Genomic DNA, 16,082 nt, shown 5'->3' with positions numbered 1-16,082 from the left:
GGTACAATTTTTCCTGACTCTTAGATACTGACCGTAGGGTACATTGGAGATCCATTTTGGATAATGGGCACTACTGAACGTGAGCAGACTATTCACGTCCACAGATTTAAAAAACTTTTCAGTGGTAATGTTACCAATCTCATCCTTCTTGATGAGTAGATCAAGAAATTCAATATTATCAGTAGAGTGATGAAGAGTAAATTTAAGTCCCCAATCGTTGGAATTGATGTGGTCAACAAATTCAATAGCCTGTTGTGCACTGCCTGGCCATATAAAAAACAAATCATCAATAAATCTTCTAAAAAATAAAACATGATGACAGAGGGGGGACTGCGCGATAAAAAGGGACTCGAAACGCCCCATCACCAAATTGGCATAACGGCACGAATCGAGTCCCCATCGCGCAGCCCCGCCTCTGCCTGTAAATAATATTATCAAACTCAAAAACATTATGTTCCAAAATAAATTCCATGGCTCTAATGAGGAAGTCAGATTGGGAAAAGGTGAGAGTACAATCAAGATAAAATGTGAAATAAATCGCTGCCAGTCCTATCGAAGTGGTGATGTTAGAGTAGAGTGCACAAACATCCAGAGTGAGAAAAGAAAAATTAGGAGGAAGATGTACAGAACCAATTTCCCGAATTAGTTGAGTAGAATCCTTAAGATAAGATGGAAGTTGTACTACATAATGTTGCAAAAATAAATCTATATAGTGGGAAAGATGGGACATGAGGGATCCTACACCAGAGATAATGGGACGTCCCGGTGGATTAGTGACAGACTTGTGAAGTTTAGGCAAATAATAAAAAGTGGAAAGAGAATAGTATTTGATGTTAAGGAAGTCAAATTCTTTTTTGTTCACCAGACAATCGTCTCTGGCTTTATTAATGAGAATCTTATAGTCCAAAAAGTATTGGGATGAGGGATCAGTTGGTAATACTTCGTAATATTCAACATCGGACAATATTCTCAAAGATTCTTTAATGTAAGCGGACCTATCTAGGATGACAATACCCCCACCCTTGTCTGCTGGACGTATGACTATAGATGTATTATTCTGCAAAGATTTAATAGCACTCCTTTCTTGGCTGGTCAAGTTATCATACTTAGCAGTAGGACTTATATAATCACGAATTTGTGAGAATTCCTTAGACACCAAAGAATAAAAAGTTTCAAGATGGACACCTCGGTGATGTAGTGGATAAAAAGAAGAGGGTGGTACAACGTGAACGTGTCTGACTTCACTCGCTAGGGCCATATCTATGGTTTCCAGAAAAGGGGTAGGACATTCACGCTCACCAACCAGTGAGAAGTGACGCTCAAGGGTTAACTTGCGAACAAATTTATTCAAATCTAAAAATAAAGAAAAATTGTCAGGCAGTGCCATAGGGCAGAAGGAAAGACCTTTACTAAGAAGGTTAATCGAATTTACAGATAATAAGTAAGAAGATATGTTGAATAGTTTGACCATATCACTTCCAACACTTACATTTTTTGTCAGTTTATCCTGTTTTTTTTGGAGGCATCGAGACTTGGATTTTTTACCTCCTCTACATCCTCTGCGGCGAGTTTTCTTTTTAGTGGATTCTCGGGTAGGGGATGGAAATATTGTGTGATCCTGTTTAGGAATAGGTTGTTGTGAGATGTCGGCATTACAGAATCTGCAGGAGCAGGACCTGTGCCTAAAAAATGTTGATGGTAAGAGGAATTATTAGAAGGATACTCACAAATTTTGGAGTCAACTGTTACATCAACCAAGGTGGATTCCCCAGAATCGACAATGGTAACATCATGTATGGTATATAAAGAATCATTAAGAAAAGAAATATCAAATTCCAAAGAAGTGGGGTTGTCATTCATGACAGATCCATCCACCAAGGATGTAATAGAGCTGGGAGCAAGAGTGCTCGCAACTGCTGGAGTCACACAAGATGTGACTTGTGGGTGGATGGATAAATCATCAACAACAGATCCCCTTTCAAGGTTCAGTTTAGAATTAGGCATTGCATTGTAAGAATGGTCAGGTATTGTAGTCATTTGTAGTGGATAGGGGACACTAATGTTATTAATATGTTGCAGATGTCTCTGAGTAGTATGTGGCTTTGTTCTTTGACCAGAAGTACCTGAAGTACTTTGTGAAAGAAGCTTCTTTTTATGTAAATTTGAATTAATAATAGTGCGGCTTTCATTGTAAGATCGTATTTTAGGTCTAGCTCCCTTATTTCCAATAGGTGTAGACTGAGTAGATGTATTAGAACGGGGTATTAACTTATGTGTATGTACATCAGAGTGTACAATAGAATTTACTGTGATATTATGGTGAAAGTGTCTAGTGTCAGGTGCATTCGTAGGGACCTTGTGATTAACAGATTTACGTGTCAATAACACTGTATCATCGTTGCCAGTAGCAATATTATCTGGAGTTTCAGCACTCCCCGCATTCCTATTAAACCTAGGCCACTTGCGGATCTGTCCACAAGCATAATCGTGCTTATCACTACTAAACTTGTGGACTTTTTTATTAATAGTATCAAGTTCAACTTTCTTAAGACGATTAAGAACAATATTATCAAGTTTTTCAAAATCATTTAAATGAACATATGGTAATAAATCCTCCCTAATTTTGACTGCATTATTATATTGAATAGAGGCAGCCATATTCCTTTTCACATATAGACGTTCCATTAAACCTCGGGAGAAGGTTTCTAAATAATTCTCCCAATCATTAGTAAAAGCAATATCTTCAGGAAAAGAGGAGTCTATTAGTGGACGTAGTCCTCTAGGTGTAATATTGCTTGTCATATACCTAGATAAAAATAGTGCATCCAAATTATGTTGAATTTCCGCCTTGCAGCAGTTTTCATATTGCCGCAGGAGATCATTAATACGGTTTAAGTCCGATTCAGATAAAGGACTATGTCCACTCACAGTGGGTGTTATAGTAGGTAAAAAGGGTTCACCGATAAGTTGCGAGATTAAACTGTCCCGGGTCAACTCACGGTTAGATAGAAAATCCATAGCGGCGTCCTCACGTGCGTCTCCTCCGCAGGAGATTGATGAATGGCCGGAAAGTATAGCGGTGTGGTAAAGTGCTGGTGCAGCCGTCAATCGAGTCGGTTCCTACGGAACCCGATAGGAGGCAAATATCTAAAAACAGCAAAGGAATAGAGAGGGCGCTACCTAGCGCATTACCACTAAAAACCAGGGTGAACAGAGGTAATTAGAATGCTCACCCAGATTGTTACACTCGCCAAGTGTAACAATGGAAAAAAACTTGTGTGTAGGTATGCCGGCAGCCGGTCCACCTTCAGATAGATGCACTAAGAACACAAGGAGCCTCCAAGGAGGTGGCGGACATCAGGAGGCGCTGGACACACTCGGAGGGTGGAAACAACTTTAATCACCCATCATGCAACGCGTTTCACAGATTATCTGCTTCATCAGGCATACTCAGGTGAGTAAAAGCATACTATATATAGGGAACTGGGTGGTTAGCCCTCCAGGTGAGCCAAGGAGGGAGTTAACCCTCAAGGCTCCACTGGAGGGGAGCTGGGTGGTTCCCCTCCAGTGGAGCCTTGAGGGTTAACTCCCTCCTTGGCTCACCTGGAGGGCTAACCACCCAGTTCCCTATATATAGTATGCTTTTACTCACCTGAGTATGCCTGATGAAGCAGATAATCTGTGAAACGCGTTGCATGATGGGTGATTAAAGTTGTTTCTACCCTCCGAGTGTGTCCAGCGCCTCCTGATGTCCGCCACCTCCTTGGAGGCTCCTTGTGTTCTTTGTGCATCTATCTGAAGGTGGACCGGCTGCTGGCATACCTACACACAAGTTTTTTTCCATTGTTACACTTGGCGAGTGTAACAATCTGGGTGAGCATTATATTTACCTCTGTTCACCCTGGTTTTTAGCGGTAATGCGCTAGGTAGCGCCCTCTCTATTCCTTTGCTGCTTTTAGATATTTGCCTCCTATCGGGTTCCGTAGGAACCGACTCGATTGACGGCTGCACCAGCACTTTACCACACCGCTATACTTTCCGGCCATTCATCAATCTCCTGCGGAGGAGACGCACGTGAGGACGCCTCTATGGATTTTCTATCTAACCGTGAGTTGACCCGGGACAGTTTAATCTCGCAACTTATCGGTGAACCCTTTTTGCCTACTATAACACCCACTGTGAGTGGACATAGTCCTTTATCTGAATCGGACTTAAACCGTATTAATGATCTCCTGCGGCAATATGAAAACTGCTGCAAGGCGGAAATTCAACATAATGTGGATGCACTATTTTTAGCTAGGTATATGACAAGCAATATTACACCTAGAGGACTACGTCCACTAATAGACTCCTCTTTTCCTGAAGATATTGCTTTTACTAATGATTGGGAGAATTATTTAGAAACCTTCTCCCGAGGTTTAATGGAACGTCTATATGTGAAAAGGAATTGTCACGATGCCGGCTGGCAGGTAGTGGATCCTCTGTGCCAGAGAGGGATTGGCGAGGACCGCGCTAGTGGACCGGTTCTAAGTCACTACTGGTTTTCACCAGAGCCCGCCGCAAAGCGGGATGGTCTTGCTGCGGCGGTATTGACCAGGTCGTATCCACTAGCAACGGGTCACCTCTCTGGCTGCTGACGATAGGCGAGGTACAAGGGAGTAGACAGAAGCAAGGTCGGACGTAGCAGAAGGTCGGGGGCAGGCGGCAAGGTTCGTAGTCAGGGTGGATAGCAGAAGTTCTGGTACACAGGCTTTAGACACACAATACGCTTTCACTAGGCACAAGGGCAACAAGATCCGGCAAGGGAGTGCATGGGAGGAGGTCAGATATAGTCAGGGACCAGGTGGAAGCCAATTAACTAATTGGGCCAGGCACCAATCACTGGTGCACTGGCCCTTTAAGTCTCAGGGAGCTGGCGCGCGCGCGCCCTAGAGAGCGGAGCCGCGCGCGCCAGCACATGACAGCAGGGGACGGGAACGGGTAAGTGACCTGGGATGCGATTCGCGAGCGGGCGCGTCCCGCTGTGCGAATCGCATCCCCAACGGCCATGACAGTGCAGCGCTCCCGGTCAGCGGGACTGACCGGGGAGCTGCAGGGAGAAAGACGCCGTGAGCGCTCCGGGGAGGAGCGGGGACCCGGAGCGCTAGGCGTAACAGTACCCCCCCCTTAGGTCTCCCCTTTTTTTTGTCCGGTGACTGCCTCCCCTGGGATGAGGACACCGGGAAGGAATGGATGGTTTCCTCAATGGCAGGCAGTACAGCAGGAGTAGGAATGGGGAGGGAGGGCAGAGGGTGAAGCTTGGCACGGGGCAGGGAGACACAAGGACGGGAGCCATGAGGGGACACAGAGGCTTGCCTGAAGGGACTGGGAGGGGGGGAGAGGCATTTTCTGTGGCAGGCAGAGTCCCTAACGACCTTAGGGGGACCGGATACAGGAGGAACCACAGGGTCACGGCAGGGAGTATTGGGAACCGGTTTAAGGCAGTCCTTGGAACAAGAGGGACCCCAACTCTTGATCTCCCCAGTGGACCAGTCCAGGGTTGGGGAATGGTGTAGAAGCCAGGGTAGTCCAAGGAGAATTTCGGAAGTGCAATTGGGAAGGACCAAAAATTCAATTCTCTCGTGATGAGGTCCGATGCACATTAGGAGGGGCTCCGTGCGGTAACGCACGGTGCAATCCAACCTGGCTCCGTTGACCGCGGAAATGTGGAGTGGCTTGACAAGACGGGTCACCGGAATGCGGAATTTATTCACCAAGGACTCCCGAATAAAATTCCCAGAAGCACCAGAGTCCAGGCAGGCCACGGCTGAGAGGGAAGAGCTGGCTGAAGTAGAAATCCGTACAGGCACCGTGAGACGTGGAGAAGCCGACTTAGCATCAAGAGACACCACACCCACGAGAGCTGGGTGCGAGCGTGCGTTTCCCAGACGTGGAGGACGGATAGGGCAATCCACCAAAAAATGTTCGGTACTGGCACAGTACAGACAAAGATTCTCTTCCTTACGGCGATTCCTCTCTTCCAGGGTCAGGCGAGACCGATCCACTTGCATGGCTTCCTCGGCGGGAGGCCTAGGCGCAGATTGCAGTGGAGACTGTGGGAGAGGTGTCCAGAGATCTAAGTCTTTTTCCTGGCGGAGCTCTTGATGTCTCTCAGAAAAACGCATGTCAATGCGCGTGGCTAGATGAATGAGTTCATGCAGGTTAGCAGGAGTTTCTCGTGCGGCCAGAACATCTTTAATGTTGCTGGATAGGCCTTTTTTAAAGGTCGCGCAGAGGGCCTCATTATTCCAGGAAAGTTCAGAAGCAAGAGTACGGAATTGTATGGCGTACTCGCCAACGGAAGAATTACCCTGGACCAGGTTCAGCAGGGCAGTCTCAGCAGAAGAGGCTCGGGCAGGTTCCTCAAAGACACTTCGAATTTCCGAGAAGAAGGAGTGTACAGAGGCAGTGACGGGGTCATTGCGGTCCCAGAGCGGTGTGGCCCATGACAGAGCTTTTCCAGACAGAAGGCTGACTACGAAAGCCACCTTAGACCTTTCAGTAGGAAACTGGTCCGACATCATCTCCATGTGCAGGGAACATTGCGAAAGGAAGCCACGGCAAAACTTAGAGTCCCCATTAAATTTGTCCGGCAAGGACAGGCGGAGGCTAGGAGTGGCCACTCGCTGCGGAAGGGGTGCAGGAGCTGGCGGAGGAGATGATTGCTGCTGAAGTTGCGACTGAAGTTGCTGCACAATGGTGAATACTTCCGACAGCTGGTGGGTTAGATGGGCGATCTGTCGGGATTGCTGGGCGACCACCGTGGTGATATCAGAGATATAAGGCAGAGGGACGTCAGCGGGATCCATGGCCGGATCTACCGTCACGATGCCGGCTGGCAGGTAGTGGATCCTCTGTGCCAGAGAGGGATTGGCGAGGACCGCGCTAGTGGACCGGTTCTAAGTCACTACTGGTTTTCACCAGAGCCCGCCGCAAAGCGGGATGGTCTTGCTGCGGCGGTAGTGACCAGGTCGTATCCACTAGCAACGGGTCACCTCTCTGGCTGCTGACGATAGGCGAGGTACAAGGGAGTAGACAGAAGCAAGGTCGGACGTAGCAGAAGGTCGGGGGCAGGCGGCAAGGTTCGTAGTCAGGGTGGATAGCAGAAGTTCTGGTACACAGGCTTTAGACACACAATACGCTTTCACTAGGCACAAGGGCAACAAGATCCGGCAAGGGAGTGCATGGGAGGAGGTCAGATATAGTCAGGGACCAGGTGGAAGCCAATTAACTAATTGGGCCAGGCACCAATCACTGGTGCACTGGCCCTTTAAGTCTCAGGGAGCTGGCGCGCGCGCGCCCTAGAGAGCGGAGCCGCGCGCGCCAGCACATGACAGCAGGGGACGGGAACGGGTAAGTGACCTGGGATGCGATTCGCGAGCGGGCGCGTCCCGCTGTGCGAATCGCATCCCCAACGGCCATGACAGTGCAGCGCTCCCGGTCAGCGGGACTGACCGGGGAGCTGCAGGGAGAAAGACGCCGTGAGCGCTCCGGGGAGGAGCGGGGACCCGGAGCGCTAGGCGTAACAGGAATATGGCTGCCTCTATTCAATATAATAATGCAGTCAAAATTAGGGAGGATTTATTACCATATGTTCATTTAAATGATTTTGAAAAACTTGATAATATTGTTCTTAATCGTCTTAAGAAAGTTGAACTTGATACTATTAATAAAAAAGTCCACAAGTTTAGTAGTGATAAGCACGATTATGCTTGTGGACAGATCCGCAAGTGGCCTAGGTTTAATAGGAATGCGGGGAGTGCTGAAACTCCAGATAATATTGCTACTGGCAACGATGATACAGTGTTATTGACACGTAAATCTGTTAATCACAAGGTCCCTACGAATGCACCTGACACTAGACACTTTCACCATAATATCACAGTAAATTCTATTGTACACTCTGATGTACATACACATAAGTTAATACCCCGTTCTAATACATCTACTCAGTCTACACCTATTGGAAATAAGGGAGCTAGACCTAAAATACGATCTTACAATGAAAGCCGCACTATTATTAATTCAAATTTACATAAAAAGAAGCTTCTTTCACAAAGTACTTCAGGTACTTCTGGTCAGAGAACAAAGCCACATACTACTCAGAGACATCTGCAACATATTAATAACATTAGTGTCCCCTATCCACTACAAATGACTACAATACCTGACCATTCTTAAAATGCAATGCCTAATTCTAAACTGAACCTTGAAAGGGGATCTGTTGTTGATGATTTATCCATCCACCCACAAGTCACATCTTGTGTGACTCCAGCAGTTGCGAGCACTCTTGCTCCCAGCTCTATTACATCCTTGGTGGATGGATCTGTCATGAATGACAACCCCACTTCTTTGGAATTTGATATTTCTTTTCTTAATGATTCTTTATATACCGTACATGATGTTACCATTGTCGATTCTGGGGAATCCACCTTGGTTGATGTAACAGTTGACTCCAAAATTTGTGAGTATCCTTCTAATAATTCCTCTTACCATCAACATTTTTTAGGCACAGGTCCTGCTCCTGCAGATTCTGTAATGCCGACATCTCACAACAACCTATTCCTAAACAGGATCACACAATATTTCCATCCCCTACCCGAGAATCCACTAAAAAGAAAACTCGCCGCAGAGGATGTAGAGGAGGTAAAAAATCCAAGTCTCAATGCCTCCAAAAAAAACAGGATAAACTGACAAAAAATTTAAGTGTTGGAAGTGATATGGTCAAACTATTCAACATATCTTCTTACTTATTATCTGTAAATTCGATTAACCTTCTTAGTACAATTTTTCTTTATTTTTAGATTTGAATAAATTTGTTCGCAAGTTAACCCTTGAGCGTCACTTCTCACTGGTTGGTGAGCGTGAATGTCCTACCCCTGTTCTGGAAACCATAGATATGGCCCTAGCGAGTGAAGTCAGACACGTTCACGTTGTACCACCCTCTTCTTTTTATCCACTACATCACCGAGGTGTCCATCTTGAAACTTTTTATTCTTTGGTGTCTAAGGAATTCTCACGAATTCGTGATTATATAAGTCCTACTGCTAAGTATGATAACTTGACAAGCCAAGAAAGGAATGCTATTAAATCTTTGCAGAATAATACATCTATAGTCATACGTCCAGCAGACAAGGGTGGGGGTATTGTCATCCTAGATAGGTCCGCTTACATTAAAGAATCTTTGAGAATATTGTCCGATGTTGAATATTACGAAGTATTACCAACTGATCCCTCATCCCAATACTTTTTGGACTATAAGATTCTCATTAATAAAGCCAGAGACGATTCTCTGCTGAACAAAAAAGAATTTGACTTCCTTAACATCAAATACTATTCTCTTTCCACTTTTTATTATTTGCCTAAACTTCACAAGTCTGTCACTAATCCACCGGGACGTCCCATTATCTCTGGTGTAGGATCCCTCACGTCCCATCTTTCCCACTATATAGATTTATTTTTGCAACATTATGTAGTACAACTTCCATCTTATCTTAAGGATTCTACTCAACTAATTCGGGAAATTGGTTCTGTACATCTTCCTCCTAATTTTTATTTTCTCACTCTGGATGTTTGTGCACTCTACTCTAACATCACCACTTCGATAGGACTGGCAGCGATTTATTTTACATTTTATCTTGATTGTACTCTCACCTTTTCCCAATCTGACTTCCTCATTAGAGCCATGGAATTTATTTTGGAACATAATGTTTTTGAGTTTGATAATATTATTTACAGGCAGAGGCGGGGCTGCGCGATGGGGACTCGATTCGTGCCCAGTTAAGCCAATTTGGTGATGGGGCGTTTTGAGTCCCTTTTTATCGCGCAGTCCCCCCTGAGATGAGATTGAGATTGGTAACATTACCACTGAAACGTTTTTTAAATCTGTTGACGTGAATAGTCTGCTCACGTTCAGTAGTGCCCATTATCCAAAATGGATCTCCAATGTACCCTACGGTCAGTATCTAAGAGTCAGGAAAAATTGTACCTCTGATGGGGATTTTGTTAAACAATCACGTATACTCCAACAAAGGTTTAGAAATAAAGGCTACCCACAATCTATGTTGAACAAAGCATATAACCGTGTCAAAGACAAACAACAGGTTTGTCTAGTACAGCCCAGGTCAGTGGAGCATCCGAGTAGGGTTGACAATGGTAACATCTACAAACACAATTTTATTACGTATTATAATAGTGCATCCAAAGAAATAAAAAACATCCTTTCCAAATATTGGGGTATACTTAAGGATGACCCAATTTTGAAGAAGTCTCTCCCTCAACACCCAGGGGTAACTTTCCGGAGATCTAGTAATCTCCGTAATTTGCTAGCTCCCAGCAGGTTAAAACCCCTTGATCAACCTGTGAAAAATCATATTACACCCCAGGTGACACCGGGGGTATACCCCTGTAGTCGTGGGAGATGCCTTTGCTGTCCCATGATTGCAGGGGGTACTAATAGTTTCAAGTCAAATCAGTCAGGACTATCTTACAGTATTAAAGGTACCCTCAATTGTGACAGTTCATACGTCATATACTTATTGACCTGTGTTTGTGGCATGCAATATGTGGGCCGCACGGTTCAGGCCGTGCGGTCCCGCATGAACAAACACAGGTCAAACATCAACAGAAATTTTCTTCTCCATAGCGTTTCACGCCAAGTTACATTAAAACACAATAAAGATATCAATAGCATCAAATTAATCATTATCGAAACCATTCCAGATCACATCCGCAATAGATTTCAGAGACTGATTAATAGAGAGTCATTTTGGATTTTTACTTTAGGTACTTTATTTCCAGGAGGTTTGAACGAGACAATAGAAAATGCCCGGTAATATGTATAATTTTGTGTTTTATATATATTATGCTCTCTGTTAAAAATGTAACAAATTTTATATGTATTTTTGTTGTTTTTTTATTTTTTCTGCCTTTTTTAATTTATTTTTATTTATTTTTTGCCTTTTTTAGTTGCCTTTGGTGTAATACTCTACCTTATTGAACATAGTTGCTAGTTAGCCAGGTGTTTTTTCACCCCTGCATTCCAGTATATATGAACATATTATATATTTTATTATATATATTTTTTTTTATATATTTTATATATTTTTTATATACCTTTTATACATGTTCCCTTTTATCTGTATTGTTCATATGTGAAATGTTCCCCCTTTTTTATTTATCCGCATCTGTATCTTTGTATACTGGGTGGTTCCCCTCCAGTGGAGCCTTGAGGGTTAACTCCCTCCTTGGCTCACCTGGAGGGCTAACCACCCAGTTCCCTATATATAGTATGCTTTTACTCACCTGAGTATGCCTGATGAAGCAGATAATCTGTGAAACGCGTTGCATGATGGGTGATTAAAGTGGTTTCTACCCTCCGAGTGTGTCCAGCGCCTCCTGATGTCCGCCACCTCCTTGGAGGCTCCTTGTGTTCTTTGTACCTGTGTACCAGACCTTAGCTACGTTTCCTGACTGCAAATCTGTGCCGCCTGCCCCTGACCTACTGCTAGTCCTGACCACGAATCTGTGCCACCTGCCCCTGACCTACAGCTTCTCCTGACTCCGACTTATCTCCTCAGTCTGGCCGCCTTCTCGCTACCTGCATTCCTCACCTCCGTGCCAAGTAACAACCCGGCTACCCGCGTGGACGAGTCGTGCCAGAGGTTGCGACCTGGACGTCGCCTGCCGCAGCAAATCCATCCTGCTTTGCGGCGGGCTCTGGTGAAGACCAGCGGCGTCTTAGATTCCACTCCCTGGTACGGCTCTCTACACCTTCCACGCGGGCTCAGCGGATCCACCACCAGCTACCTTCGGTGAGTCTCACAACAGCACAGTCATCTGGGTGGTTGTTGATTGTTTCTCCAAGATGGCTCATTTCGTGCCTATGCCTGGTTGTCCTTCTGCTCCACAGTTGGCTAAACACTTCCTTCAAAATATCTTTCACCTACATGGCCTTCCGACTCACATCTCCTCTGATCGAGGAGTTCACGTCTTAAAATCAAACTGAACTTTTCTTCTGCCTTCAGACCAACGGCCAGGTTCAGAGAGTCAATCAAATCGTCAGAGACTATCTTTGACATTTTGTTTCAGCCCGACAGGACGATTGGGTCGACTTTTTTCCATAGGCGGAGTTCTCTTATAACCACAAGGTTTCTGAGTCTACACAAACTTCACCATTCTTCATAGTCTATGGCCTTCACCCTTGTCCTCCTTTTCCTCTTCCTGCCTCTTCTGGGGTGCCCGCTGTTGATGAACAATTATGGGATTTTATGTCCATCTGGCAAGAGACCCGATGCTCTTTAGTTTTTGCCTCCTCCCGTATGAAGTCTCAGGCAGATAAGAAGAGAAGACCTTCTCAGACTTACTCTCCTGGTGACAAGGTACGGCTCTTGGCCAAATATATCCATTTTAAGGTTCCCAGCTACAAGTTGGGTCCTCGCTACCTGGGTCCTTACAAGGTTATGCATCGCATTAATCCTGTGTCATACAAATGTCATCTGCCTTCTTCTTTGCGAATTCCGAACTCTTTCCACGTCTCTCTCCTCAAGCCTTTTGTCATCAATCGTTTTTCCCAAAAATACTTCCCCCCTACTACTGTGTCCGGTTCCTCTGATGTCTTTGAGGTTAAGGAAATTTTAGCTACTAAAACCGTTAGAGGGAGACAGTATTTTCTTGTGGACTGGAAGGGCTTCGGTCCTTAACCCCTTAAGGACTCAGCCCATTTTGGCCTTAAGGACTCAGACAATTTAATTTTTACGTTTTCCTTTTTTCCTCCTCGCCTTCTAAAAATCATAACTCTTTTATATTTTCAACACAGTCTAGTATGAGGGCTTGTTTTTTGCGCGACCAGTTGTCCTTTGTAATGACATAACTCATTATATCATAAAATGTATGGCGCAACAAAAAAACACAATTTTTGTGGGGAAATTAAAACGAAAAACGCAATTTTGCTAATTTTGGAAGGTTTCGTTTTCACGCCGTACAATTTATGGTAAAAATGACATGTGTTCTTTATTCTGAGGGTCAATACGATTAAAATGATACCCATTATTACATACTTTTATATTATTGTTGCGCTTAAAAAAAATCACAAACTTTTTAACCAAATTAGTACGTTTATAATCCCTTTATTTTGATGACCTCTAACTTTTTTATTTTTACGTATAAGCGGCGGTATGGGGGCTCATTTTTTGCGCCATGATCTGTACTTTTTTTTGATACCACATTTGCATATACAAAAATTTTAATGAATTTTTTATAATTTTTTTTTAAATTAAATGTATTAAAAAAGTAGGAATTTTGGACTTTTTTTCTTTTTTTTCGTTCACGCCGTTCACTGTACGGGATCATTAACATTTTATTTTAATAGTTCGGACATTTACGCACGCGGCGATACCAAATATGTCTATAAAAAAACAATTTACGCTTTTTGGGGGTAAAATAGGAAAAAACGGACGTTTTACTTTTTTTATTGGGGGAGGGGATTTTTCACTTTTTTTTTACTTTTACTTTTACATTTTTTTACATTTTTTTTACACTTGAATAGTCCCCATAGGGGACTATTCATAGCAATACCATGATTGCTAATACTGATCTGTTCTATGTATAGGACATAGAACAGATCAGTGTTATCGGTCATCTCCTGCTCTGGTCTGCTCGATCTCAGACCAGAGTAGGAGACGCCGGGAGCCAGACGGAGGAAGGAGAGGGGACCTCAGTGCGGCGTTATGAATGATCGGATCCCCGCAGCAGCGCTGCGGGCGATCCGATCATTCATTCAAATCGCGCACTGCCGCGGGTGCCGGGATCTGTATTGATCCCGGCACCTGAGGGGTTAATGGCGGACGCCCGCGAGATCGCGGGCGTCGGCCATTGCCGGCGGGTCCCTGGCTGCGATCAGCAGCCGGGATCAGCCGCGCATGACACGGGCATCGCTCCGATGCCCGCGGTTATGCACAGGACGTAAATGTACGTCCTGGTGCGTTAAGTACCACCTCACCAGGACGTACATTTACGTCCTGCGTCCTTAAATGGTTAAGAAAGGTCTTGGGAGCCGGAGGAAAATATCTTGGACCGTGACCTGTTCCTTTTCTGCGGCCTAAAAAGAGGGGGAGACCAAAGGGGGAGGGTACTGTTACAGCTAGCCCTCTGGCAATGGTTATCATTGCGGGACGCGCTCGGATGTGAACTTTGGGTCGTTACTCACTTCCTGCTTCCTCCGCTGTCCCAGGTCACCGGTGTATGTGTACCCGCCCTCTGGGGTGCACACGCGCCGGCTCTCTGCGATTTAAAGGACCAGTATGCCCTTAATTGGCTACTGCTGCTCGCTGACTCTGTAAGTGCCAGCATTTCCTGTTTTCCCTTGCAGGATCTTTGTGCTAATTGCCAAGAGAAAGCATTCCTGTTCTGTATTGCCTTGCTGTGTTCTGACCTCCTTGCTTCGTTCCTGACTATGCTCCGGTGCCGCCTGCCCTGACCTTCTGCTTTTCCTGACCACGAGTTTGCTTCTTTCTTCCTGTGCCACGTGTCGCCTCGGCAGCCTGTGTGGACGGTCGTGCCAGGGGTAGCTACCTGGGTGGCGCCTGCCGCAGCAAGTCCATCTTGCTTTGTGGCGGGCTCTGGTGAATACCAGTGGCACCTTAGACTCCGCTCTCTCTTACTGCTCACGCCATCATCCACACTGGTTTAGCGGATCCACTTCTTCTGTGCCCCTTACACAATGGTTCACTATGTTACTATGAAAATTAGTTTCATCCATTACTGTTCATTCTGTTATTCAGAACAACCTGCATCTGCTGAGTAGACCTGATTTCCCACAAGAAAGTGCACTCTTTATTCAAATGAAGCATCACTCTTAGCTGATTGGTGAGACAGGTGAAGTGAAATCACATGGCTTCTTTACAGGACTACATATTATACAGGTTTTCCCACAAGTACATTTACCTTTAGGTATGCAGAACAAGTTGTAAATAAAATTTTTGATCAGTTACCCTTTATTTGCAAAATGCTTCTGTGCTTATTTATTCTTTCTTTGTTGTTATAGCGCCCCCTAGTCTTTAATGTCATCAACTGTTGATATGTCCACCTCTTGTTCACAGCATCGGAGGACATACACATGCTGTTCTTCTTGTCAGTGCAGTCTTAACAGCAGCTGGCAGAAGTACAGTAGTGAGCAGTGTCTACTTAAACTATTTTAGATGCACCAGGAAGAATACAAAATTGTACTGTATCAGGTTTATGGGTAGGTAAGGATGAGCAGGGCAACACTATAAAATGTGACACTGAAGACACTGAAAACATAACACATAACACTCATAGCAGAGTGAGCAGTGAGTCAGTGCTTTGGCATCACATGATGATCATCCAGGGGAAAGCTGTAGCATATTGCAAGGCAAGTGTCACATTGGGCAGGCAATAGTGCAATCCTGCTCTCACCCAAATCCACTATCCCTGTCTTCTTGTGTAATCACCCTAAGCGACAATTCCACAACTTGGAGACGGTTCCTCCGCTGAACTAAGAACCGGGGCGACAAGTCAGAACAAAATAAACACAGTACAAGTCAGGGAAACAGGCAGATAGACTAACAAAGCAATGTCAGACAGGCCAGGCCAAACCAGGATAGCTTTTAGTATCAAAATGCTAGGCAAGAGGGAAGTCAAATACAAACCCAGTTCATACCAGATGGATGACAAGGCACAGAATAGCAGTCAAAGAATGGTCAATAAACAGACAGGAGGTCAAAGAAATGTATAAGGAAAAACAGACAGAATGCTGGAGACACAGGTATGAGCTGTAATCACAAGCAATGTCCAGAAGCAGACTGCAGCCTTAAAAAGACCAGCCAGGATGGTGTGATCACTAAGGCCAGAACCGATTGTCCCTGCACTTGCTACTTCTAAGTAGCCAGAGTGCAGCACTGGAAACCTGGTCAGGTGTGAAACCCCTTTTATGAGAGGACCCTACACTACACAATTGGGCAAATGCACTGAATTACTTCAAGAAGGGCCATCAATATGCTCATCAGTATCTTCCTAGTCAATAT

Source organism: Hyla sarda, chromosome 11, assembly GCF_029499605.1.
Source record: "Hyla sarda isolate aHylSar1 chromosome 11, aHylSar1.hap1, whole genome shotgun sequence".
In the NCBI taxonomy this organism is placed as follows: Eukaryota; Metazoa; Chordata; class Amphibia; order Anura; family Hylidae; genus Hyla; species Hyla sarda.
The sequence above is the reverse complement of the archived record's forward strand: the minus strand, read 5'-3'. Positions refer to the sequence as shown.